Below are 24,973 nucleotides of genomic sequence, written 5' to 3'. Positions count from 1 at the left end.
AACCTAAAACCTATAAAAAATGGATTATAAAGTCTCTGTAAGCAAAATATTAATGGAAATGACCAATCTAAATTCATCATGTGATTAATCGATTATTTGCTTATTGTTCAGGAGTAAACATAAAGACGCTGAAGTAGATCTGGACAATAATATATATCACAATATAAGAGTTTCATATCATTCGATATTGATAATTATTGATTAGTTGTTTTGTTTTAAATATCTGAAATGTTGCCACTTCGGTGGAGTAACGTTTCCAGTTTTTTTCAGTCTTCACTCCATGTTGGTTTTTATTTATTTGTGGCACAGAGGAGAAACTTTAAACTGCTGCTGCGCACATTACCCAGCAGGTTGTTGCTAGGTAACCGAAGAGTGACCAAGTGAGTTAGTTGCGGTAGCTTAGCTTAGCCGTGAGAGGTTGACCGGCTAATGCCTTATACTCTGCCTACATCTCCCAGAATGCTGTGCGGGTCTGTAGTTCAGTAAATATTCTATATATTTAATATTCTATTAGCTGTTTTGTTTATTGATATTGATCAGGTGTCTGTGGTGATTTTATGGTTATTGATTGATTGTGCAGCTGAGCCTCAGTTCCTCAACAGCCTGAATTATTCTGAAAACTCAAACATTTCTGCTCTTCTTACATAAATCTAAAACTTTGTCAGAAATCCTCCCTGCAGTCAAACTCGTCTCGTTCTGAGAGAAGTTTCCAAGTTCAGATGTTGACCTTTGACCTGAGGGACGAGCTCCGGCTCCTTAGTTCCCATCTTTCATCGTTTCTGTTGTCATAGCAATGAGTTTGAAGCCAACACGGCTCCATCGCTTTCTGAGACGAGAGGCAGGCTGAGCCGCCGGAGCCGAGGAGAAACCTGCCTGAGGCGGACGTGACGGGAAGCTAACGAGAGCTAACGAGAGCTAATGAGAGCTAACGAGAGCTAGCGAGAGCTAACGAGAGCTAGCTGCCTCTCTGAAGAAGAAGCCGTTCTGAAATAATAATGACATGATTCTGAGGCAACGTTAAAACCAGATAATTACCCGAACCAGGCATAGGGAAACGATCACAGATCCGTGTTCACTGATGTCTCACTGTCTGCACTCATTACTGGAACCTGTCAGGTTACTTACCAGTCCTTCTGTCTTTTCCAAAAAACTAGTGACTAAAAGAAGAGTAAAAATCAAATCACTTTTGTGCTGACAACAGATGAATAAAGCAACATATTGCAGAAGTTTCCTGACTGAGAACAACAGTTAGATTGGATTATGTTCACCCAGCAGGCCTAGATGCTCAATTCTGTTTTTCTGCTGAATCCGATCTTTTTCTGCGTTATCGTTCATGCTACTGATTAAATGCAGATATTATCAGACTACAGTGTGAACGGTTTGTGACCCAAGAAGAAGAACTTAGCTGTCCCCCCAGAACACGCCGTTTACTGCAGTAAAATGCTCCGGGTGGATTTTAGTAAAATGGCCGCCACCGAGTCTGAGTGGATTGTAAAGTTGGTGAGAGTGACCACATGGTCAGCAGATGAAGGAACCTGATGAAAAGAGAGCTAACAGCAGCTAAACGGTCTGTAGTGGAACGTTGACTGCAGCTTCGGACCCGGTTCTGTTTGGATGTGGATTCAGGCCAGCAGTGATGGGTTTGGGATGTGATGCGTTCACTGACTCAGACTGCTGTCATCACTTCGTTGTCATCATTTTCAGACTTTGTTTACGTCCAGATTCTTCTTCTGCTGCAGAATTATGGCACATGTGTGACGTTGGTGACGGAAAAGTCGGTAAAATGCGACATGAGCGTTCAGACGCTTTGAAAACTGATCTGATTTGATTTTAGGGTGAAAAATCCGAATCAGGCCATTCAGGCCTTGGTTGCATTCGGCTGCTAAGATCTAATCCTCAGAGTTACTATTTACATCAGGAATGCAGGACATGATTAACATGAACACACAGAAACCAGGCCACAGTTTCACCCATCAACTGAGTTCTGTGTTGTTTTTTTCCCTCCCAGTTTGTTGCTGTTTGTGTTTGTAGAGGTCGGAGTTACGATCTTGGTCATGTGACAGCGATGCAGCAGAGGATTATGGGTGATTAGCTGAAGCAGAGAAGCTGTGTTAGCGTGTCACCGAGTCAGAAGGATAGAGAAGTGCACCTGGTGTCGGTATCTGCCCTGCTTTGCATTCACAGTTAGCCTTTAGTTTCTCCTTCCTGTCCCACAGCGACCAGCGCGGCTCGGTTCCACGGTTCGGTTCCACGGTTCGGTTCCGCGGCTCGGTTCCGCGGCTCGGTTCCGCGGCTCGGTTCTGTAGCTCGGTTCCACGGTTCGGTTCTGTAGCTCGGTTCCGGGGCCCGGTTCTGCGGCTCGGTTCCGCGGCTCGGTTCCTCGGTTCGGTTCCACGGCTCGGTTCCGCGGCTCGGTTCTGTAGCTCGGTTCCGCGGCTCGGTTCCGCGGTTCAGTTCCACGGTTCGGTTCCGCGGCCCGGTTCCGCGGCTCGGTTCTGTAGCTCGGTTCCGCGGCTCGCTGTTCCTCGGTTTCCTGAAGTTTTAAATCTACATTCAGTGATCTGTGAACAGGAGAAGCTCCGGTCTGAATCGGTCTTCCTGGGAAAACAACAACAGTCCAAATGTTTTCCTTCAGACGGGCAGATTGAATCTCCCTTCTTCATTTTTGCAGCACATGTGTACATTGCAGGCCCGTTTCCATGACGATGTCAGAACGTCCCACATAGTTACAAAATGGAGGGCGACAGGGAGCGGGTTTGTTGTAATTTTTAAAATGGATTCTGGGACAATCTGAATCGCAGTAAAATAAGAATCATGATTTTTATGTGGAGCATTTTGAACGAAGCTTCAGCAGAGAAATCTGGAGCGTAAAGATGTACGAACAGAATCCAAATCTGTGGATCCGACCTGGAAGCTGCTTGGTTCTGATCTGGTGTCGGGTCTGGACTTCGTCAGTGACATCATCGCTGGCGTCCTGCTGTAAGCCGACATGAGGAGTGATGTCATCAATGCTTGTTGTCACAAACATGATGGGATTTCTTCCTCTAGTGTTTGTGCCTCTGTGAAGCCTGAGAACACACACACACACACACACACACACACACACACACACACACACACACACACACACACACACACACACACACACACACACACACAGCGCTCATTAGTAATGTATGGGGTGTCTGAGCCAGAAGTCATTTGTTTGTCTTTAAGCAGCTAAACTCTCTTTTATCCTGCTGATAATACATCGATTAGCATCTCAAAACCACACAGAAGCTTTTTAATCAAACCTAGAACACACACACACACATCCACACACATACACACACACACACACACACACGCACACACACACACAGACCCACATACACACCAGTCACACACACACTCGCGCCCTGGGGGCCGTGGGCCTCCTGTTGTGCGGCGTGTGATTACTGAAAGCACGGTGTTAGCGCAGCAGCTAATGAGCGCTGAAGCTGAGGACTCAATCTGCTCCGGTTTCAGCTGAACGTTTAAAAAGTTAATTGTGTCTGGAATCAGTACAGTTCAATCAGCTAATAAAATATTAATAATCAATACAACCACAGCAGAAATGAAATGGACCTGGTTTAAACAAACTACTCCTCAGTGAAACGCCCCTAAAAACGACGTTAAAGGTGTTGGGACGACTTCCTGGAGGCGGAGCTTCAGAAAGAGCAGAAGCTTCTTAAAGAGACAGGCGCCAAGTTTAAAGCCATCAACATGGCAAAGTCAAACTGGTTTATGTTTGGTTTGCTGCGTTTTTGTAACAGCTGAAAATAAAATACAGAGTTGTTATTAATGGTCCAACATGTTATTGCAATAAAAGATGTTTCTGTCTTGCGACTGTTTTCCTGTTATATGATGAACTAATAATAATGTAAGAAGAGATTTTCAAAGATTAATAAACTTTACATTCTAATTAACATTTAACAGTGGAACTGGAAGAAAATTTAATATCCCAAATAAATAAACAGAAAACCAGATAAACAGATAAAATGAATCAGGACATCTCTGTGAACTAAAGTTTCCTTCAGAAAATGGTAAAAGGTTTAGTTGAGACCAAAGCAGCAGACTGAAGACTTTTATCATCCAGTTTCTGGTAGGAAGAAAACTGATAAATCATGCAAACAGAAAGAATTGAGCTTGTTTTAATTTGTGGTGAGATGTAATGATTTATAGCTCGTTATGACGGGCCTAGTCATAACTGTGAGGAAAAGTGGTAAGGACAAGTTTTGAAGTGATAATGGAGAATAAAAGTCATAATTATGGCTTCCAGTTGGGCTTTTATTTTTCCTTTCATGGCAGAAATGGTCTTCCATACCTGTCCAGGGAAGTCATGGTGTGAGAACTCCTTCCTGGTTCAGTGGATCCACCAGAATCTATCTGGACCTCACTGAACCGAACGTCTTTTCTCTCCATTCGGCTGTAAAATCTGAACTTTTCTGCTTCTGCTGCTAAATTAAATCCGGTTTAAACGTCTCTGGTTCTGTTCGGTGAGATGTTTGGACCCGGTCAGCAGCAGATTATGCTAACCGCCTGGTTCGCCTTTACAGAAGAAGCCGTCCAGACCTTTTAGACGGTAAACAAGTCATTCATTATTCAGAAGCAGCTCCGTCTCTCTCCGCTTGTTCATCGCCGGTGAAGCTGTCAGAACTCCTGACGGCTTCATGACTTATTGATCGGCTGAAAAGGTCACGCAGGAAGCTGCGTGCCGCACTTCCTGCCTCGTCTGTCTCCTCTGAAGTGCTTCTTCCTCTGGATCGCTTCTCTCCATCTGTTCAACACAAACACTGACTCATTTCTCCTTAAATTGGATTTCCTGACTCGAGTTCATTTGTGCTCTAATTGAGTTAGCGGATGAGACCCGTGTCCCGAACCGAGTCTCCTCTGCTCGTTAAATTCACACATCATCCAAGACCGACTCGCCCTGACTCCGTCTTCTCACTTTCTGCTGCTAAATGTCACTTTTAACGATGAAAATGTCGGCAGACTTTTAATGACAGCCTTGGAAATCTCCTGTATGGAAGCCTGTTCCTGCCATAACGAAAAATAACAGGAAGTCATAAGGACATGTTTTAAAGGGATGAGAATAAAAGTAATAAATACTAGTTTCAAACTCAACATTTTTAAGTCATAATTATTAGAATAAGTCATAATTTTGAGTTTTAAATTCATAATTACAAGTGAACAATTATGAGAATAATTCATTATTATTAATATAAGTCTTAGCTGCAAGTTCTAGTCAATTATGAGAAAAATTGAGTTTTAAAACAACTGCAAGAACAAAAGTCATTATAAGAATATGGATCAAAAATTTCAGTTTTAAAATCATAACATTGCCCCAAAAGGCAGATACGCCTGAACTTAGCCTTCAAATAAGCATCTCAGACTTTGACTAGGCCGCCTTGCTTTAGTGTGTTTGAACCATCTATAGGTGCATTTACTGGTTTGATTTGGATCTTTGTTCTCCTTCTGGAACGCAGAGATCCTGGTTCTGATCTGTTCAACCTGGTTTTCTAGCGATTTGTTTCTGAACCATTGTTTCTCCACAGGGGAACATTATTAAAGCCTCGTTAACTCTACTGGCTGTAATTTGCTCTCAGTTCTTCAGGAACTCGTTAAGTAATCAGGAATCGACTTGTTGACGGGATGAAATCAGCCGACTGGCTGCTGTAGGTGTTCCCTTCATCACGTCTCCATCTGCAGCTGCTGAGGAATTAAAACACGACGATGATGATGATGATGATGATGATGATGATGATGATGCAGCGGTTCGGTCAGAATAATAATAATAATAATAATAATAATAATAATAATAATGATGCAGCAGCGGTTCAGTCAGATCTCTTCTTACAGCTGCAGTGATTTTTCATTTATAAATGTATTTGCATTCTGATATTCTCTCCTGTCTTTCAGCCAGAACCAGAACCAGAACCAGAACCTGACTGGTGATCGGTCTGTTCTACTGGGGAAAGTTTTCCTCTGGATGCTGAGATAAAGTGCAGCTGCAGTCAGAAACACTCAGCTGCCTTAAAACACTGAAAATAAGTTAGAAACACGTTAATATTGTTAACTTGTTACCACAGTAAAAACCATAAAATATTGAGATAAAACTTTATGGTTATTCTTCAAAATCACATTTTCTTCATGTTTTTCATTCAGTGACAAATGTCACATCAACTAAATATCAGAATATTTAATGTGAGTAAATATTCAGCTAATATATTTACTCATGACTAAATATTTCATTTAATGCTAAACTAACTAGCTTAGCTTATGGCTAAGCTAAACATTTAGCTTGTGGCTGAATATGTAGTCACAAACTAAATATTTAGCTTGCCATTTATAAAAGCTAAGTATGTAGCTTTTCTAAATGAAACATTTATAAAGAAAACCAAGATCAGAGATGATGAAATGTGACTCATTTTGGTCAGTAACCAAAGCTGTTCATTTTCTACCTTTCCAAACGTTGCACCATGTCGTGCCGTCCCCGTCCGCCGCCGCCCATCGTCGTGCCGCCGTCTGATTGTTCCCGTTTGGTCCAGTTGGTCTCATCACCGGCGGCTGATCCGGGTCCAAACCGTCAGGGTCTCGACCCGCAGGAACCCGGACCTCGCTCTCGACCTGCATTGAGTCGTCAGCGGGTCTTTGTGTTGTCATGGCGACCCTGTCCGTCAGCCCACCAATCGCAGCATTGTTTGCTGGGCAGTGATTGACGGGAGGTGATGGTAACCCGTAGCAACGGCTGTCAGAGGGGGGAGGGGTGTTGATGTGTTTCTAATGCATGCAGCGTTTTTGTTCTCCGTCCTTTTGACTTGTGACCGGGACAGGAACGTGCTAATCTGTTCTCTGCCGGATCGTCGCTCTTTCAGCCGGTTCTCATGGTCATTAGCTCCACAATATCTGACAGAACGCATTCATCCTCACATTTCACGCTCATTAAAACGACACGGCCGCTTCAGGAGGGGAAGCGCCCTGATCGCTGTTTGTTGTTTGGTGTCCTGGCTTTGGAGAGACGAAACAATGACGCCTCAAACTTTTCAGCGTTCCTCAAAGGAAACGTGAACAACTTCCCACGAAGATTTTAGCAGCCAGGAAAAGTCACTTAGCAGAAGGATTTTGTTTTATGGATCCGTCCAGCTCCTGGTCTGGACTGGAGGTTCCTTCTTCTCCGTCATCAAGATGTTTTCATCACCTTTAAAGTATTTGATAATCTTTTGATCATTGTTAGCTCTTCCTGTGAATAACCAGCAGCACCAACAGAAAGGCGTATTTTAATTGATTTGTTCCTTACAGGCTGCCGTATTTTCCTCATTGATTTTGTCCATCTGCAGCGCGTCAACGGCCCGGTGCGTTCGGGTCGCCCTCAGAGCGTTTTGACGCTCCCAGAACAAAACGCAGCAGACCGATCCGTCCACATATTGATTTTCCTGCTGAGGCTGTGATGTGGAAAGCCGTTGGACCCGTGTGATGCTGCCGGTGTTTACTGTAGATTAAGCTGTTAGCAGTCGATGGCGGCCATTGATCGGGATCTCTAGAGTTCAGCTCATGTTCTGGTATGAAGAGCATCCGCAGGATATTCATTCATGAATGGTTCGGAGTGGTTGGCCGGGTCACGTTGGAGGAGGAAACACCTGCTGGTGCTGGGCGGATCCGTTTGGGTTCACCGTGTGCAGAGACTACAGTCCTGGGTTCAGTAGGTTGCTCTCATGTAGCATCACAAAGCTGTTCAGATGGAGGGCAGGCGGTGAGGCAGCCGAGGATATGCCAGAAGGAAAAATGCAGTTTATTGCTGGGAATCGTTCCAATAAAGACAAGAGAAAAGAAAGGATCATTACCGAGCGCCAAAGGCTGAGAAATGTTTAAAAAGCTCAGAAAACAACCCGGTCAGGAGGGCCGGTGTCAGATTTTAGCGGTTGGCTGATTTTTCTTTAGTCTTTGGCTAAAGACCATGAACCATTTCCTCTGATAGCGCTAGGCTAGCACATGTGTTTTGGTTGTATTTACCCAGAATGCCCTGCGCTGTAGTCCACTTCCTACTTTTGGAGCGATCTCCGGTCCGCTTGCCGTTCACATTCACACCGAACCAGAGTTCACTTCAACCCAACCTCGACCCAGAGTTAGCTTAGCATTCACATCAACTGAACTGGACTTTCTGGAACATCATTCAAGCAAACTGAACCGGACGGATGTGAATGGTGCAGCCTAAAGTACAATTTAGATGACTGTGGTTCATGTCCGCTAGCTGGGTGGAGCTACACCAGCCACTGGTTGGCAACAGAAGGACGTCACAAGACAGACTAGTGCGCCATGTTAGCCTTCGCCTTAGCATGACGCCATGTTAGGTGTTTGGGTTTAAACTCTCTGAACTGAGCTGCACCGACCCAATCAGGAGAGGCCGGGTTTTAGTGACGTTCACCTATTTCTGTTGTCATGTTTGTTCATTTTCTTCACAGTCGGAGCACTAGCAGGTTAACCAGTCAGACTTTGTTCTCAGCTCAGACCTTTAAATACATTTTCACCCAGACGTTGTTTTCTGTGCCTGAACTCGCAGCTCATGGATAATCAATAACATCTTCCATGTTTGCACTCATCTGTAGTTCACCTCAAAGTCTTCAGTGGTTTCAAAACTCTCTAAATATTTCATTAACTCCCCTGGAGTTTCTGCAAACACTTCAAAGTCTGACTCTTGAACAGCTCTTCTTTTTTCTTTTTTTAAATCTGAAGCGAGAACCTTTTCCTTCAGTCCACATCAGAAAGATTAAACGGCTGCTTTCAGCTGCAGATCCGCCTGACGTCCACAGAGCAGCTTTCTTACACAGAGTTTAAAATTTATCTGTCATGAAACCGGTTCTCCAGATTCTCCCTGACATCCAGCTCCTCTCCACCTGCAGCGACTTGGAGCAGGTGAGTTCATGGTGAAGTCTCTGTCCTCAGGATGCTGAGGGTGAACTTTAGAGAACTTAAGACAATAAAAACTTTTCCTGTGACTCAGATGCTTTCTCTACCTTCAACAGGTGCATTAAAGGGACAGTATCTTGTGTTTTCCTTTAATAGGACGATCAAGGAACTAACTTAAATTGCTATTAAAATGATTTGTCAAATATGACTCAAAAGAATTTTGACTTTCTGATCAAACATCTTGAATTTGGGCCTCTGTCTCTTTAAGAAGCTCCTGTTCTTTCTGAAGCTCCGCCTCCAGAAAATCATCCCAACATGGCTCCTCTATTAACCCTTTAACATTTTTACCAGCGTTACTCCGAGCAGCAGATCCTTTAATGAGCTCAGCTGGTGTTGCTAATTGCTGCTGGCTAGTCTGAAGGAGCAGTGTGGGGGAGGAGCTGCGCCTTGAAGGTGGGGCCAAGTCCACCCAGGTGTTTTAAACGGCTGAATGGTTGCCATGGAGATTAGAGTATTTCTGGAATTTGATTTAAGCTGACTAAACTGGACTGGTCAGAAACAAACCGCCTTAATTCATTTCAACGCCTGTTTCTCTATTAAATATGTGGGTTTTTCATTGATTAGACAGATATAAAAATATCTAAAAATCAGTGTGTCCATCCTGCTGTTTCATGGTGAACAGACATGTTTGAGCCGTGAGTCAGATATAAACACATTTATATCTGCAGCTGAACTGGTTGAAGTTTTTCTGCCTCAGAACCTCAGACTTCACTGAAACATGAAATAAAAATACAAAACACTCTTCACTGAATAGTTTTTGTTCAGCAGAGGTCCCAGAGCGATTTAATGTACGGAGAGTCCGTTCCTCCTGAGCCGCTCCCGCCGGTTGATCCGATTCCTTTAACCGACAGGCGTTTTAAAAATCACAGCATCCTGCAATTTATTTATAGTCCAAGTTTGCAGCTGCAGCCACGTCTTTATAACACACAGGCAGCGTCGGGTGGGAACACGTGGGCTGTAGGTGACTCAACCAATTTGCTTCTCAGGGTGTGTCATAAACCCAGAGCTGAGCCCACACACACCTTGTTGCCCCTGGCAACCGGTTCCAGCCTGTCGGAGCTGGTACTTGGACTGATGTGTGTGAACATCCACAGCTCAGAGGGAGGGAAGGTTTGCTGCTGTTTTACAGGTATTGGTGACGGTTGGGTCAGTTATTGACCAACCGAACAGAAATGGAGTTTTTTTCTCGTTTTGGTGCAAAACTTTCTGTCTGTACAGTAAATTTCAGAGTTCAGATTATTTCTGCTTCAAGTCAAATTTAAGACTTTCAGTGCTGCCCTGAATGAAAACTTAAAACACTAAATAAGGCGGATGGTTGAGGGAACCCGTCCCGGAAATGCCAGAGAATCGCCATAGCAACCAGCAATGTTGAGTTACCCAGCAGCCTCTTTGTTAGTCAGACGTGTCATGGCTGCCTCAGCAGGCCGCCTGTTTCCGGTCAGAACTTCACAGTTTGAGGATCTAGATCAGGGGTAGGGAACTCCAGGCCTCGAGAGCCAAGTTTGCAGTCTCCTGCGACTTTTAGATGTATCTCAGCTTCAACACACCTGAATCAAATAATGTGGCCATTAGCAGGACTCTGGAGAACCCGACTGCACTGAGGAGGTCATTCAGCTTTTGGATTCAGGTGTGTTGAAGCTGAGATACATCTAAAAGTTGCAGGAGACCGGCTCTCGAGGCCAGGAGTTCCCTACCCCTGATCTAGAGAAACCGAGTGTTTCCAGTAATGCAGAAGGATTTTGTGGGCGGGATCTTCAGACTGGGAGCGCAAAAATCACAGAAGAAGAACGTGGAGACATGGAGCGGCGTCTGCCAGCTTCCTCTGCTCATTAAGCCGTTAGCGCCTGCGCTAGCTGAACCCGCTACTCTCCGCAGTAATGAGCGCAGAAACCGGACCGAGACGAGAGGTCGTAAGGTCAGGAGGAGTTCAGAGACGTTCCACAGGAGCTTTGAACCACCTCAGCAAACGGCTGAGTTTGAGTCAAAGACCAGAGTCTGAACTTTGACTTATAACTGCATTAAAACACAAAATAAATGATTCACCAGAAGCTGCAGGAATCAAAAGAAACCAAAATGAATCAACAAGCAGCAGAACAGACATCAGACGTCTGCAGACCTTCACGTCTCATTAACGAAGATCAGTTTCAGTTCAGTCAGTTCAACACAGTTTTATCCAAATTAACACATTTCAATGAAATGCAGGCCTGTGATGACATTTATTCATTAGCATTTATGCTAACCATTGGGAAAGTCATTACAATAAAATACATCCTGGTAGCATTTTATTGTTCTTATGCTAATATGACACTGGGGTCAGAGGTGAGTCATGCTAATTAGCTTAAAGCTAAATTCAGTATTTTAAAACGAGCAGAACAGATCAATAATGTTCATGAATGTCTTTAACTGAAGGCAGCGGTTGGAGCTGCAGGCTGTGACGCAGCTGGAGGTGAACGAGGCCGTCGGCACAGTCACGATGTCAGAACCGGCCCTCCAGAACCTTCATCCGCCGATTAAAAGGTCAGAGATTGGACGTTTTTTCACCCTAACATGACCCGACTCACTGACAGATGCTCCCAGAGTCAAAGGAAGCATCGGGTCAACAAACACGTGTGCTGCTGTTTAAACCCTTCATCCTCTAAATGCAGACCCTCATAATCCCAACACAGCCTCCTGAGTTTGGATTTAATCAACTTTTAACCTGCAGGAACGGGAACATTTCCTCAGCCTGTAAAATCTGGGTCCGTATGATCATCTTCTCATGTTGACGCAGATTATTCTGACGGGATTTCTCCTGAATTATGCTTGATTTAAGGATTAAACTTGATGCTTTGAATGATTAATGGTTAATGGTTATGTAATCTTAAATTGCTCACAGGTCACAACTGATTAAAATCAAAGATTTGTGAGCAAAGTTGGGAAGGGAATTTTGATTCTCTCTCCACGATCAGAAAACTTAAGATCTGAAGGGAAAGTGTAGATAAGGGTGTTTAAAATCACTTGTGTAAATTAATCTTCCCCAGTTGGACCCATCATTGCACAGCTGCACTGCACAGAACCTGGATCTGGGTCTGATCCGGTTCCTGTGGAGTCAGAGGCGGCTGAAGCTCGATCTTCTTCTCCAGGTGAAACGATGACCACGGATGACCGGACGGTCCTGAACCTGCGCTGTGGGTAAAAACCGATGAGCTGGTGTGGGTTTACCGGGCTGAACAAGACACAGGGAGCGGATGTTCACTTTAAACCATCGGAACGTCTTTACAAACATCACAAACGATTCTTCTCCAGATTGCGCCTTGAAAGCCAGCTCCAAGCGGTGAGTACATCCAGACGGATTTACCCTCCGTCACCGCGGCTGTGTTTGGTATTTTCAACGATGCTAAAAGTCAGTGTTGCTTTTCCTGCCTGGAAAAACTCGACAGAACGATTCAAAGAGCAAGAAAACAGCGAAAGTCACGGAAAAGTAAAGCAACTGCTCTGCCCTGCTCGTTCAGTGCAAAGTTAAAAAAGCGAGACTAGCTTTAGCCTCCAGCTAGCAGCGGCGGGAAGATCTGCTACAGGCAGCTACATCCGGTCATCAAATAAAGGTTTTGACCAGGTTTGGCTGTCGGAGAGGAAATACTGACTATCTGAGCTTGATAAGGAAATAAACCTGATAATTAGAGAGAAAGATTCAGTGGATAATTGAAAGATGGAGGAGACAGATAAAGAGTCAATGTAATTACAGTCATCAACCGTACAGACAGATTGCTGTAATAAAGCAGCCGTGCACCAGTTGCAAATTTCTGGCCGATCACTAATCTTTAAAAAACCTGACCTGTGGATGTTTTTTGTGCAAAATGTGGTGAAAACGTCTCTGTTGGGTGACTGAGGTAGACCTGCATGGGGAGGTTTTCATCAGCCACTGTCTGACAGAAACATGTCCATGGTGGAAATCTTAACAAGAAAACACTGTAATGTCTGAGGAAGTCTGGATACCAAGTTACGTCGCCACCCATTGGTCAGTTTAGCAGCTCACTCCCACTCACCGGATTGTTGACGCTACTTTCAGGATGTAGGTGGTTAACAGTGTTTCTTCCTACCTTCCTTCCTCAAGGCAGAAGCCGACAGCAGAGACGTGGCATGAACTGTTCTGTCCTCATAACTCAGATTTGTTCACTAAGTGACTGAAATCCTTTCAGTCCTGGAGGGAAATGATTCAGAGAGGCTGAATGAGGGAAATTCGTCCTCCTGACTTTGACTAGACACCTGATTGTTATGCTGGCAGCTGGGAGGCGCTAACGTTAGCTAACCTGCTGGAAAGCAGAAACCTGGTCTGTTGGATTGATTTCTAATGTTAGTTATTATAACTTCTGAGTATTTTCAGTGGAAGTGATGCTACTGGATTAGAAACATGAAGCAGATTGAAATGATCGCCGGTACATTCAGTAGGGTTGGTGAGGTCTTGACATGCACTGGTTGTAAATTGTCTTTACTTTTTTCTGAAAATACCAACATTCTTGAATCCGCCGTGCGTCACACTCTGATCTACTGAAACTGAGGACCCCGGGCTGCCCTAAGCGCCTGTTCAAAACTCATTTCACAAACATATGAATGTTCAGCTTAACATGGACAATGAAGCACGGTGCTTTTAAATAGCAAGACGAAACCTTCATAGGAAAGAATAGAATCATATTTTAATGATCTAAAGTCTCCAGCAACTGGTTCCCCACAAATTATTCCCTAAAACCTGCATGTGTTATATGAATATTTACAGATATTATTAATCTGGTGTTTCTAATAATAATTTGTTGCAGTCTGGTTGGACTCTCTGTCGCTCAGCACATTTTTTATACTTCAGTTCTTTTCGTTCAACATTTTTAAAGAGTAACTAAACCAAAGTTGTGGAGGCTGACCGTTGTGGAGGCTGACCGTTGTGGAGGCTGACCGTTATGGAGGCTGACCGCTGTGGAGGCTGACCGTTGTGTGCAGGCGGTGATTCAGCATCAGGAGCCTCCATGGAGACGCTGCTGCTTTCTGCAGCGTTCAGCTTCTGGCCCGTGAACCGCGCGGGCTGGCCGAGATCTGGACCCGGAGAGAGAGAACAGAGCAGGATGACAAGGAGTGCAGATTGTAATGGAGCTGCTGGCAGAGCTCCTGGTGGCTCATGGGTATTAATGCAGCCGCTGGCGAACAGAGGGAGGACGGAGGGGGGAGGCGGCGCCGCGTTTCAGCTGAACAACGGGTCTGCTTGTGGCCTTCTGTCCTGAAGCACCAGGCAAATCCACCCAGACATCGATTACATGAAATTAGGCTGTAAATGTGTGTAAATGTCCCGGCCGAGCGACTCGGCGCACCAGGAGAAAACTGCTGCAGATTTAGAACCAGCAGACAGCAGAGCGGAAAGCAAAATCTGCTCCGAAAAACAACCGATAGTTCAAAATCCAAAATACCAAAAATAAACGTCTTTGACCTTTTGCTTGGATGAACACGAGTTTCTCTGCAGAACTCAGAGCTTCATGTGACGACTGCCTGTTTTCTGTCTGCTCAGGTTTTATGACTCATCTCATCTTCATGTGATTATGGAGGCTAAAGGGGCATTATGAAGATTTACGTCTGAATAACGCGCTGCAGTGTTGAGGCTCACAGTGAGGAGGGACGTTGGACTGGGTTGGAGGTCCGATTCGCTCCAGGAGGTTTCAGTCAAGAAGTTCTGGTCCCAGGAAGCAACAGTTCTACATGTGACACTTTGAGCTGTTCACACAGGAATACAAGCTAACAGAATGTTGGAAAATCTTTGACTTTTGTCACGTGGAACTTTGACCAATCAGAGAAGGTTTCACTGGCCGACCAATGAGCTGCAGCCACGTTCAGCGTGGCTTTAGATGAGACACTTCACAGAGAAACACCATGGAATGGAAACTTCCAGGATGCGATTCGTTTCCTCTGGAAGAGTTTTATCTTGTCTTCTGTTTTGTATTTTTGTTGATTTGAGGATCGTAAGGAAAGGAAAATGTTCTGGCTTCGATCTCGATGCCTCGTCCGTCTCAAACCTTGGGTTCCTTCAGAACGTTCTGCTTCTCACCTCTGATGAGGTTCTGACCCGCGTTTCCTCCGCGGGTCAGAACCTCGGACCAGCAGTGAGGTGGTTCTGTGTTCTGCAGGACGTCAGGATGGAGAGGAAGTGGATCATGGAAACGAGTCGCAGGCAGATCCAGAACCATCCCTGCAGGGACTGAAGCCATTCTTCAGCCGGTTCTGGCCCGGTCCGACTGGGTCAGGCTCACCTCCAGTAGCAGTCCTGGTTCACATCGTTAGGCTGCATGTTTGAAAAATGAAAATGTAGATCTATGGCTGATAGATGCTGTAAACATTCTGGACCACAGCTCCAGAACCGGCCCACAGTACAGAGACGCTCACAAGAGGAGCAGAACCGACCCGGGTGCTGACCGGCTGCAGTGAGACTGAAGGGCCCGAGTGTGTTTGGAGGGAGTGAAGAAGGTTCTGCTGCAGCACCGTAACCACGACCCGTCACCAGGTCCACTTTTCTGTAAAGCTGATTCACATGAGGCGAATCTTCAGAGCACTTGAGTCGAGTTGGGCTGTAATGTGGGCCGAGGACACCGAGCTTTTTAATGCGAGTCACCTGGTTCTGACCGGCCCAGACTGGAGGTCAGCCGCGTCTCGTTGAGCGTTTAGTGCTGCCGTCCTCTGGATGCTTCCTGCCTGAAATACCGGCGTCGCTTTCTGTCCGAGCCAGAATCTCAGACATTCAGGCCCGGTGGCCCGGTTCCGACAGCGCTCCACCGTCCAGCAAGAATCGGACCCAGTCAACGTCCTCTGGACCTACAGCCTACAGGACAAGTTCAGAGAACAACCAGAACAACGACCCGTTTCACAGACTGAGGCTCTCAGCGGGATTCTCATGTCCAAGAGCAGGAAGAGGTTCTGATTCCCTCCACCTTCAGGACAATCTGCTTTTCAAAAGCACAACAGAGTCCAAACGGGTCACTTTGATTTTATCAATACACAATCAATACACACATGCTAATTGATCCTGCTGATCAAACGGTGCAATAAGATCAATCATTCAAATTACTTTAAACATTTTCTCAGTAAATGAAATGCAGTGGAGAGGGAAAAACTCCCTCTAACAGGAAGAACCCTGCAACAGAACCAGAACCAGAACCGGGCTCAGTACCAGCAGCCGTCTGACGACCGACTGGAGGAAACAGATGAACGAATTCAGGACCAAGTTCTAAATGAATGAAAGTAAAAAGTTAAAATCAGGAGGATGTTTGGTGATTTCAGCTGCGGCAGAACGAGAGGAAACAAAAAGCTGAGGCTGAAACAAAGATGGAGAGAAGAAGAAGGAAGAGTGGAACACGAAGTCTGTCCTCCAGCGATACCTGAGTAAAGCCTGCAGGCGTCAGAACCGGGTCCGGATCGGACCGCTCGCAGGGAGCAGACGGTACTGCAGAGCCTCCTCCACCAGAGTTGGGTTCACAGGTTCTGGTCTCTGGTCCGCTTGGCGTTCACATCCAAACCCATCTGTTTAGAAGGTGCTGCTCTCCAAACGCCGCCGTCGTTTCAAACGTTGCTACCAGAAAAACTCTTCATCACTTAATGATCCAGGATTCATAAAACATTTAGAAGAACCACAGGACAAAACGCTGGAATCAAACGGTGTGGATCGGTTCTCCAGAACCTGGATGACCTCAATGTTCTGTTCAGGTGAAGCAGCAGAGGCTCATCTAAAGGTTTCAGGGCCTCGGGCCTCCAGGTCTGGAGCTTGACCCCTGTGGTGTAGAGGTCACAAACCCAGCTTTTATTTTGATAGTCCATTTCCACTTATTAGCAAATAAACTTTCAGTTAGCTAAACATTTAGCTTCTAGCTAAACATTTAGCTCCTAGCTAAACATTTAGCTTCTAGCTAAACATTTAGCTCCTAGCTAAACATTTAGCTTCTAGCTAAATGCTAGCTTGATAAGCTAATGTTAACATTTAATGTTTACATTTTCAGTTTAAAACTGAAATTTAATCACTTTGTGAAAATGTAACTTTGAAAAACAAATAATTATTGATTGTTAATTATTTATTGTTGATTATTAATTATTGACGTTAATTATTAATAGTTAATTATTAATTGTTAATTATTGATTGTTAATTATTGACTGTTAATTATTGATTGTTAATTATTGACTGTTAATTATTGATTGTTAATTATTGACTGTTAATTATTGATTGTTAATTAGTAATAATTGATTGTTGATTGTTAATTATTGATTGTTAATTATTGACTGTTAATTATTGACTGTTAATTATTGATTGTTAATTATTGACTGTTAATTATTGATTGTTAATTAGTAATAATTGATTGTTGATTGTTAATTATTGATCGTTGATTATTTATTATTGATTGTTAATTATTGATTGTTGATTATTAATTATTGACGTTAATTATTAATAGTTAATTATTGATTGTTAATTATTGATTGTTGATTATTGGTTAACTTCACCAACGGGCCGATAGCAGCAGCAGGTTAGCATCTCTGCCACCCAGTGAAAAACTTTAACTCCACATCTGTTCAAGATTTCACCTTTCAGGTCCAACTGGGCCTGAACAGAAACACTGGGCTGTTTTAATGCAGGCTGAGACATTATCAGAACCGACAGCGGTTCTGTTCAGCAGGTCCAGAACCAAAGATTCAAAGCTGGAAGCCGATGAGGGCAGGAGAGTAGTTCTGGTTCCACCGTACGGAGGAAAAAGCCGAACAGAACCGGATCGATCTGCAGCTTTTCTCTTGACTCAGGAACCATTTGGGCATAAATCCTGATTACTGCGGGTTCTGTCTCCGTCTCCCAGCAGAACCTCAACCTGTGGCACCGTGAACCGTGGATAAAACACTCAGGACGATCGAGCCGAACGGATCCGTCCAGAATCGGTGGAGCGGCGATGGAGACGAACGTTTCTCCTTCCCTTCACACTGAGGAACAGAAGCTGAGGACCATCAGCAGGCTGCGGTCCACGAGCCTTGTTAGGGTACCAGCAAATACCGTCCGGTTCTGAAGTTCTGTCATGTTCGGGTCCCAGTCTGCAGGTACTGGGAGGGACTGGAATAAACCTGCTGACGGTTCTGCTAACTACCCTCCAGATAAGATCAGCCTGCTGTAATGGTCCCAGTAATGGTCCCAGTAATGGTCCCAGTAATGGTCCCAGTAATGGTCCCAGTAATGGTCCCAGTAGTCCTGAATGTTTCCACAGTACTCCACCAGGTTCTGGGAATAATTGGATCCAGAATCCCAGCAGAACAACTGGAAACGATTCCAGGTTTAAATCTCTCCTCAGGTTTTTCTCTCCCAGAGTTTCCCCGACTGTTACCCCGGGGGGCAACGAGGCCGACCCCCGACCCCCAACAAGATCACAGCATGAAGTAACTGAAGAGTTCAGAGGTCAAAGTTCATGTCACTGATTCTATCAGCCTGAGCGACGTCCCAACGTGGAAATCACTGCATGCTAAGCTAAACCAACAAGCTAAAGCGCTAAGCTAGACTGCTAGCTCATCGCTAATTTTCAAGAATCTGACACCAAAGTTGTCCAAAGTTTCTCCTCCGTGTCTCCTGGACGGTTCCTACCGGGCCAATCTGGACTCTCCTAGCTTCTTTAGCGGCTTCCCCTCCCCAGACTGTTTCTGATACCCATGTTAATGTGTTGAACGTCCGTCAGCTCCTGTTGGGACTCCAGCAGATCCATCCTGTGATCAGAGCTCCGTCTGCTCCGGATCAGAACCAGGGATTCAAAGATGGCCGCCGCCCCAAAGGCCCGGCTCGTCGTCACGTTTGGTTTTAAAACGACAATCGGCGTCCATGAGGAGAATTGAGCTGGCTCCCAACCATCCATCACAGGAAACGTGTTTCCATTCAGTAAGCTGCAAATTAGCCTGACCTCTGACCCCCGCCCGTCTGAGCATGCTCTGTGGCCTCGGCAGCCATCCGTCTTGGCCGACTCGCTCCTTTCTTCTCTGCGTCCCGTTTTCAGAGGCCCAGTCAGGACCTGACACACACCAGCCATCAGTCAGACCACACACACACACTCACACACACACACACTGACACACACACGGACAGACATGGGAAACCAGGGGGAGACGGTCATTAATGCCACAAAGGAGGCAGAGTGGTTAAAACTAGTATCTGATGGATGGATAGAGGGATGGATAGAGGGATGGATAGAGGGATGGATAGAGGGATGGATAGAGGGATGGAGTATGAATATAAATTGAATAAATAAAATATCTGTTAAAGTTTAACTTCAGAACCAATAAAATCGGCTTCAGCTGCTCTGCAGAGTTCAGACAGTCGACACATTAAAATGAATTCCTGTTTCTCTGGAGTGGAGGAAACGATCATCCTGAGGGCTGTGTGTGTTTCCTCTGTGTGTGTTTCCTCGGTGTGTGTTTCCTCGGTGTGTGTTTCCTCGGTGTGTGTGTGTGTGTGTGTGTGTGTTTCCTCTGTGTGTGTGTGTGTGTGTTTCCTCTGTGTGTGTGTGTGTGTGTGTGTTTCCTCTGTGTGTGTGTGTGTGTGTTTCCTCTGTGTGTGTGTGTGTGTGTGTTTCCTCTGTGTGTGTGTGTGTGTGTTTCCTCTGTGTGTGTGTGTGTGTGTGTTTCCTCGGTGTGTGTGTGTGTGTGTGTGTGTGTGTGTGTGTGTGTGTTTCCTCGGTGTGTGTGTGTGTGTTTCCTCTGTGTGTGTGTGTGTGTGTGTGTGTGTTTCCTCGGTGTGTGTGTGTGTGTGTGTGTGTGTGTGTGTGTGTGTGTGTGTGTTTCCTCGGTGTGTGTGTGTGTGTGTTTCCTCGGTGTGTGTGTGTGTGTGTGTGTGTTTCCTCGGTGTGTGTTTCCTCGTGTGTGTGTGTGTGTTTCCTCGGTGTGTGTGGGTGTGTGTGTGTGTGTGTGTGTGTGTGTGTTTCCTCGGTGTGCAGGAGAAGTTCTGCTGACTGGTCGGTTTGAAAACGTCCAGGCTGTTCCTGCTTCCTCCACCGTTCAGGAACCGGCCGTTCGGGTTTTCTCCAGTTCTCCAGAGTTGAAACTCGCAGCAGCAACGGCAACATGACGTGTTGCTCAACTTCGCTGCCCAGAAGTTGCAGCAGCAGAAACGCAGCCGACTTCGACTGGCTGTAAATCAGCTGTTACCAAGCAACAGCCGACGGGCTGAGCAGAACATCCTGGAGGAAACGGATCAGAACCGCCTGTCCTCCAGGGAGACGACGCGCACGGGGAGCTACGGTGGTAACCATAGCAACGCAGGTGATTTAGACCAGAGTGAGTCGGTAATTGGAGGTGAGGATGCAGCAGAGAGAGTTCAGGGGTCAGAGGTCATCCACAGCTCACTTTCATCCCGAGGTCTCCAAAGGTCCAGAGATTACTCAGAACCATCTGAGTCTGGACTCGTCTACCGGCGCCGGAACATTCAATCTGACGCCTCCATCTTGTTTCCATCTGGTGAAGAAGGAAGTTGCTCTCAGTGTCTCCAGAGGTTGTTGGTGCAGCGCCCCCACAGGCCAGGAGGGGAACAGGTTGGTTTGACTCAGAACCACAGCAGCTGGAGGTGCAGATGTTCTGGTTCCAGTAGAACCGGGTCGACCGGACTGAAGGAGGAAACAGAAGAAATATTTTGGTGTCTTGAGAGTAAAACGGATCAGGAGATGGAAAACTGGATCGTCTGCAGTGATGCAGCATCTCACCGATCTGTGGTGAAGTTATGAGCTGAAAACTTTGTGACTGGAAGAACGAGATCCAAGATCTGAGCAGATGACCTGGAGGAGATTCTTTCATTCTCTGGGTGTTGAAAACATTCTTCTGAATCAAACTGCCTCTGAAACCTGAGACCTGAAGTGAACCATCCTTCAGCTGATCTTCTGAACGTCAGGATTTTAGCAAACAGCTTCAAAACCCTGTTTCTGTGAGTAACGTTGTTTTTCTGCAGGATCTTCCACAGATTCAGCTGAAGGCTCTCTGTGTCTCTGGGGAAAGTTCTGCTCCGATTCAAAGACAGTCTTTGTTGGGTTTAGAAGCATTTCCAGTCAGAATGGGTCAAAGGTCAAAGGAGTCCTCTGATGAAAGTCGGGAACTGGAAGTTCATCAAAAATAGTGAGATAATGAGAAACAGTCCAGTCTGCAGACAGTTTCCTCCTCTTCCTCAGCTCTTCTTCTGTACAATCAGGCCCTTCTCATCGTCCTCCGTCCTCATAAAGACTCTCTGTCTTTATGAGGCGACAGAAACCAGACAAACACTCGGTTCTTCATGCCAGCCTTCTTCTCATGTGGCTGATGTCGCTCTGACACCAAGCAGCTCATCAGCAGCACAAACATCTGCTGCTTCGAGTTTGGATTTAGCTCTAATTCAGCTTTAATGAACTGCTAGCTGAACACCTGCAGCCTGGACAAACCCGTCCAAACATCCTGTCCTGCTGATAAATGTGTGACCACCGTCCAGACCGACGCCGGTTGTCCCTCTGTTGTTCTGGTTCTGGACGGGTTTCAGCCCAGCCTTCAGGCGACACGACGTCTGACTGACCAGGCATGTTGAGCTGCTCACTGTTTTCCTGCCGGATCCATTAAAGGTGAACGCCTCCAGACGCCTGAGGCGAACCAAGATGGCGGCTGCAGAATCTGTACGGGGATCGGACTCGGCAGACCTGGGGAGCGACTCGGTACCACCGTGAAGAACCTCGACACTAAAACTCTTCTGGTTTGGTTAGAGCCCAGATGGGAGCGGATCCGTTAGAGCAGTAGCAGGAGCTGAAGTCGACCTGAATGTTTGGTTCTGATGGACCCAAACTGAAACCTACAGTGAGAGTCCAGCTGTTGGGTTGTGGCTCTGCGTTGTGTTCAACACGTTTGACGTCTTAAAAACTACCGTCGTGTAGTTTGGTGTTTCCCTCTGAGCCGCAGCGGTTCTGGTTTCTTCATTCTGCACCAGATGAACCCGGTCGTTCTGGTTCTGGTTCAGATCCACCCTGAGCTGCTCTGACTGCAGACGCCACGTCCGCTGCTCCACTGCGGTGGATTCCACATCTGGAGTGTGAAAATCACCGACTGCGTCCTGCTGCCAGAAAGCTCAGCCTGTCCTCACCCTGCAGCGTTCATGGGGGACGGGACCGACCCAATCGGGCTAGTCGGGCTGCAGCGGGTAAAGCCACTCCCGTTACCAAGGCAACGTGAACTCAGACGCGATGTAGAGAGAACATGAGCAGACCTCCAGCTCCCATCGCTCCGGTTCACCAGAACCAGCATAAAAACCTTCAGATCATTTGTGTCCAAGTCACTGAGAGTCTGTTCTGATGAAACCGGGTCTCGGGTCCAGAGTATCGGTACCGTTTGATCTGCAGCCCGGTTTCAGAAGAGAGCAGCGCAGTGTGGGCGGTGATGATGTCACCTGTCAGCTTCCCGCTCTGCTTTGTGTTCAGAGACGTCATGAAGAGACGCAGCCTTTTGACCTCTGACCCTGGACACATGACCCAGGCTGTCCAGCAGAGAGGATTTAAAGTAAGCAGCAGCTTCATACATTCAGGATTATGGATTATCTGTCTGCCGGAGATGCTGCTCGGTTGTTCCTCCACAGAGCGACACGTTGACCCCGGCGACCCCAACGTGACGAGGGCAGAGGAGCCGTGAAACTGACCGATTAAAAGATTAGAGACCAACTCATTTCCCCTGATTTCACCCAGCAGACCAAACGGTCAGCTGACCTGCACATGAAGCAGGTTTCACCTCCTTCCCTTCAGGTGGTCGGGACTTTACCTGTGGAACCGATCCGATCCGCCGACCTCATCGCACTAAACAGACTGTAGAGTCAGTCAGATAAACCAAGTTAAAGGGAGTTTAGCCCTGAAAAGATTGTAAAAGGAGAAATGATTCACCATGTTTTCCATTTTCTATCCGTCGATACCAACCAGGAATAAATACCTTCAGACCTGAATGTTTGGAATCATAAACTGCATGTTTCCAAATGAAGGACAGATTGTTCTCTTGTGAAATTTATGGCTGCATTGTTTTTGTTCCTTTACAGTTTTTAAATATTTGTGGGAGGAAATAAGTTCTGATGCGTGTTCTGTGGGTCTGTCAGACTGAAGGAGATCCAGATCCAGAGCTTCTAGATGCGTCTCTGCTCTGGATCCCAGGGTGGAAAACATCCAGCTGCTCTCTTCAGTCTGGAGCTCCTACAGAAATATTTCCACTTCATGACTGAGAAAACTTGACTTGGTCACATGACCTGCAGCAGCCAATCAGGTCTTTGGATTTGCTGCAGACTTTATTTTTATTGATCTGTTTCCGTTTTGCTGCTCCGACAGTTTCAGCCCGTCTGCATGTCCTCCCCCAGGATTTGTCTGGTTTTGTCCCGTTTTCGGATCGTCCCTCCAGCCGGGGAGAGAGAGGAGTCTGCACCTCCTCATTGGCTCACAGGCAGAGCAAAGTCCCTCCTTCCTGAGGAGGAGGAGGAGCAGTGAGGGCGGAGGGCCAGGCGTGCAGACGTGTTGCAACAGATGGCCTGAGCAGCGGCGGCGGCGGCTGCACCGCTGAACTCTGGGACGGCGCTACACTGAGAGGAAGAGGAGGGAGGGAGGAAGGAGGTGTGGGAAAGTCCGAACTGAGGAAAACTTCCTCCTGCTGAGGAGCAGCAGGAAAATATGAGCAGAAGTTCTAGTGGATCCGTAGATGGGAGCAACAGTTACACAGTCTGATCTTCATCTTCCTCCTCCTGCCGGTCCGATCAGAGAGGAAAACACCTGCTGAGACCCGGAGGAGGAGAGGAGAGGAGGAGAGGAGGAGGGACAGAGGAGCAGCAGCCTGCAGGAGGTGAGTTTCTCCTCGTTGCTCCACTTTGTTGCTTTCAGTTGTTGCCGCGTTTGTTGCTTCCTGTCAGCTGATGAACTGCAGGAGGAACAGAGGAGACGCCGGACCTCCTGCAGTCCAGGGCTGTCAGGGATCATTAACACACAGAACCAGAACCAGTACCAGAACCAGAACCAGAACCAGACCAAACTAACTGCTTCCTCTGCTGCGGTTTAAAGTGAAACTCTGAGCTGCAATCATTCATCGTAGGTCCAAAAGTATTCATACCCCACAGTGGCTGAGTCTTCATCATGAATGTGATGAAGACTCTGGAGGGAGATGAAGATTAGGGTGATGGCACAGAGCAGCTGTTTGGTTTAAATATGGATTGATTATTGATTTATGGTTTGAATCTGACAGGATTCACATTGAACAGTTCAGTTCCAAATGTGAACCAGTTTGAAGTGAACAGTTCTTTAAATCTGGTTGCTAGTGGAAACCTGTTAGCCTTCCTGCTCAGGGCTGAACTATAATAATGTGTTGATTAATGAATCGTTATGATTCACAACAAGCAGCAGCGTTTTCTCCCCCTCCAGGTTTTACTGATGCAGCTGTTAGCAGCTCAGATCCCCTCTGGGATCTGAGATGCTGCTTCAAGGTCCAAACACTGAATACACTTTAGCATCAGAACCAGATGGCAACAAAATGAGCAACATCTTCAGTTTAAAACCATTTTAGCAGCTAAATAATTGAATAAATGGACATGAGCCCAGCAGCCTGCTCTTCATCAGGTTGGAGAGTTTCTTCATTTTGAAATGTGGACGCTAACAGTAGCATTAGCTGCTACATGTTTAGTATTGAGGAGCTACTTCAGGTTAGCATAGCTGGTAGACTCACTGCGTCCAATCAGATCATTTTTTATTTTCATGCCAGGGGTTGAATATTTAATTACACATCAAACTGTTTTTCTCTGGTGGCGTTTAGATCAGCAGCTTCTGATCCGGATCAGAATCTTTTTCATAAAAACAGCAACAGAATCAGAGACAAAAACTAACAACCAGTTTCATTTCAGTTCAATATTTTAAACGTCTAATGGAGAAAACTGGAGGAACGAATCTTTGATTATAATAAATGATCATGATCACATCAGGAAAAGCTGCTGTAGCAACTAAATAATAATAAT

At 46.0% G+C, this 24,973-nt stretch overlaps 1 protein-coding gene across 9 annotated transcripts in view; it reads left to right on the top strand.

Annotated features, from left to right (window-relative positions):
* The window catches only part of sulf2b (sulfatase 2b), a 64,722-nt gene that overhangs the window by 1,675 nt on the left and 38,074 nt on the right, over positions 1-24,973 (top strand). For 5 of the 9 annotated variants that reach the window (XM_044127547.1, XM_044127237.1, XM_044127377.1 and 2 more), the window contains exons 2-4: positions 11,395-11,502; positions 12,108-12,298; positions 23,310-23,814. The gene's annotated coding sequence lies outside the window, so the exon portion shown is untranslated. Of the gene's footprint in view, positions 1-11,394; positions 11,503-12,005; positions 12,299-20,628; positions 23,815-24,973 lie in introns of those variants that run through there. The other 4 variants (XM_044126923.1, XM_044126854.1, XM_044127083.1 and 1 more) reach the window with 4 other exon arrangements.

This window comes from Gambusia affinis, linkage group LG01 (assembly GCF_019740435.1).
Source record: "Gambusia affinis linkage group LG01, SWU_Gaff_1.0, whole genome shotgun sequence".
Classification (NCBI taxonomy): Eukaryota; Metazoa; Chordata; class Actinopteri; order Cyprinodontiformes; family Poeciliidae; genus Gambusia; species Gambusia affinis.
The sequence above is the reverse complement of the archived record's forward strand: the minus strand, read 5'-3'. Positions and strand labels throughout refer to the sequence as shown.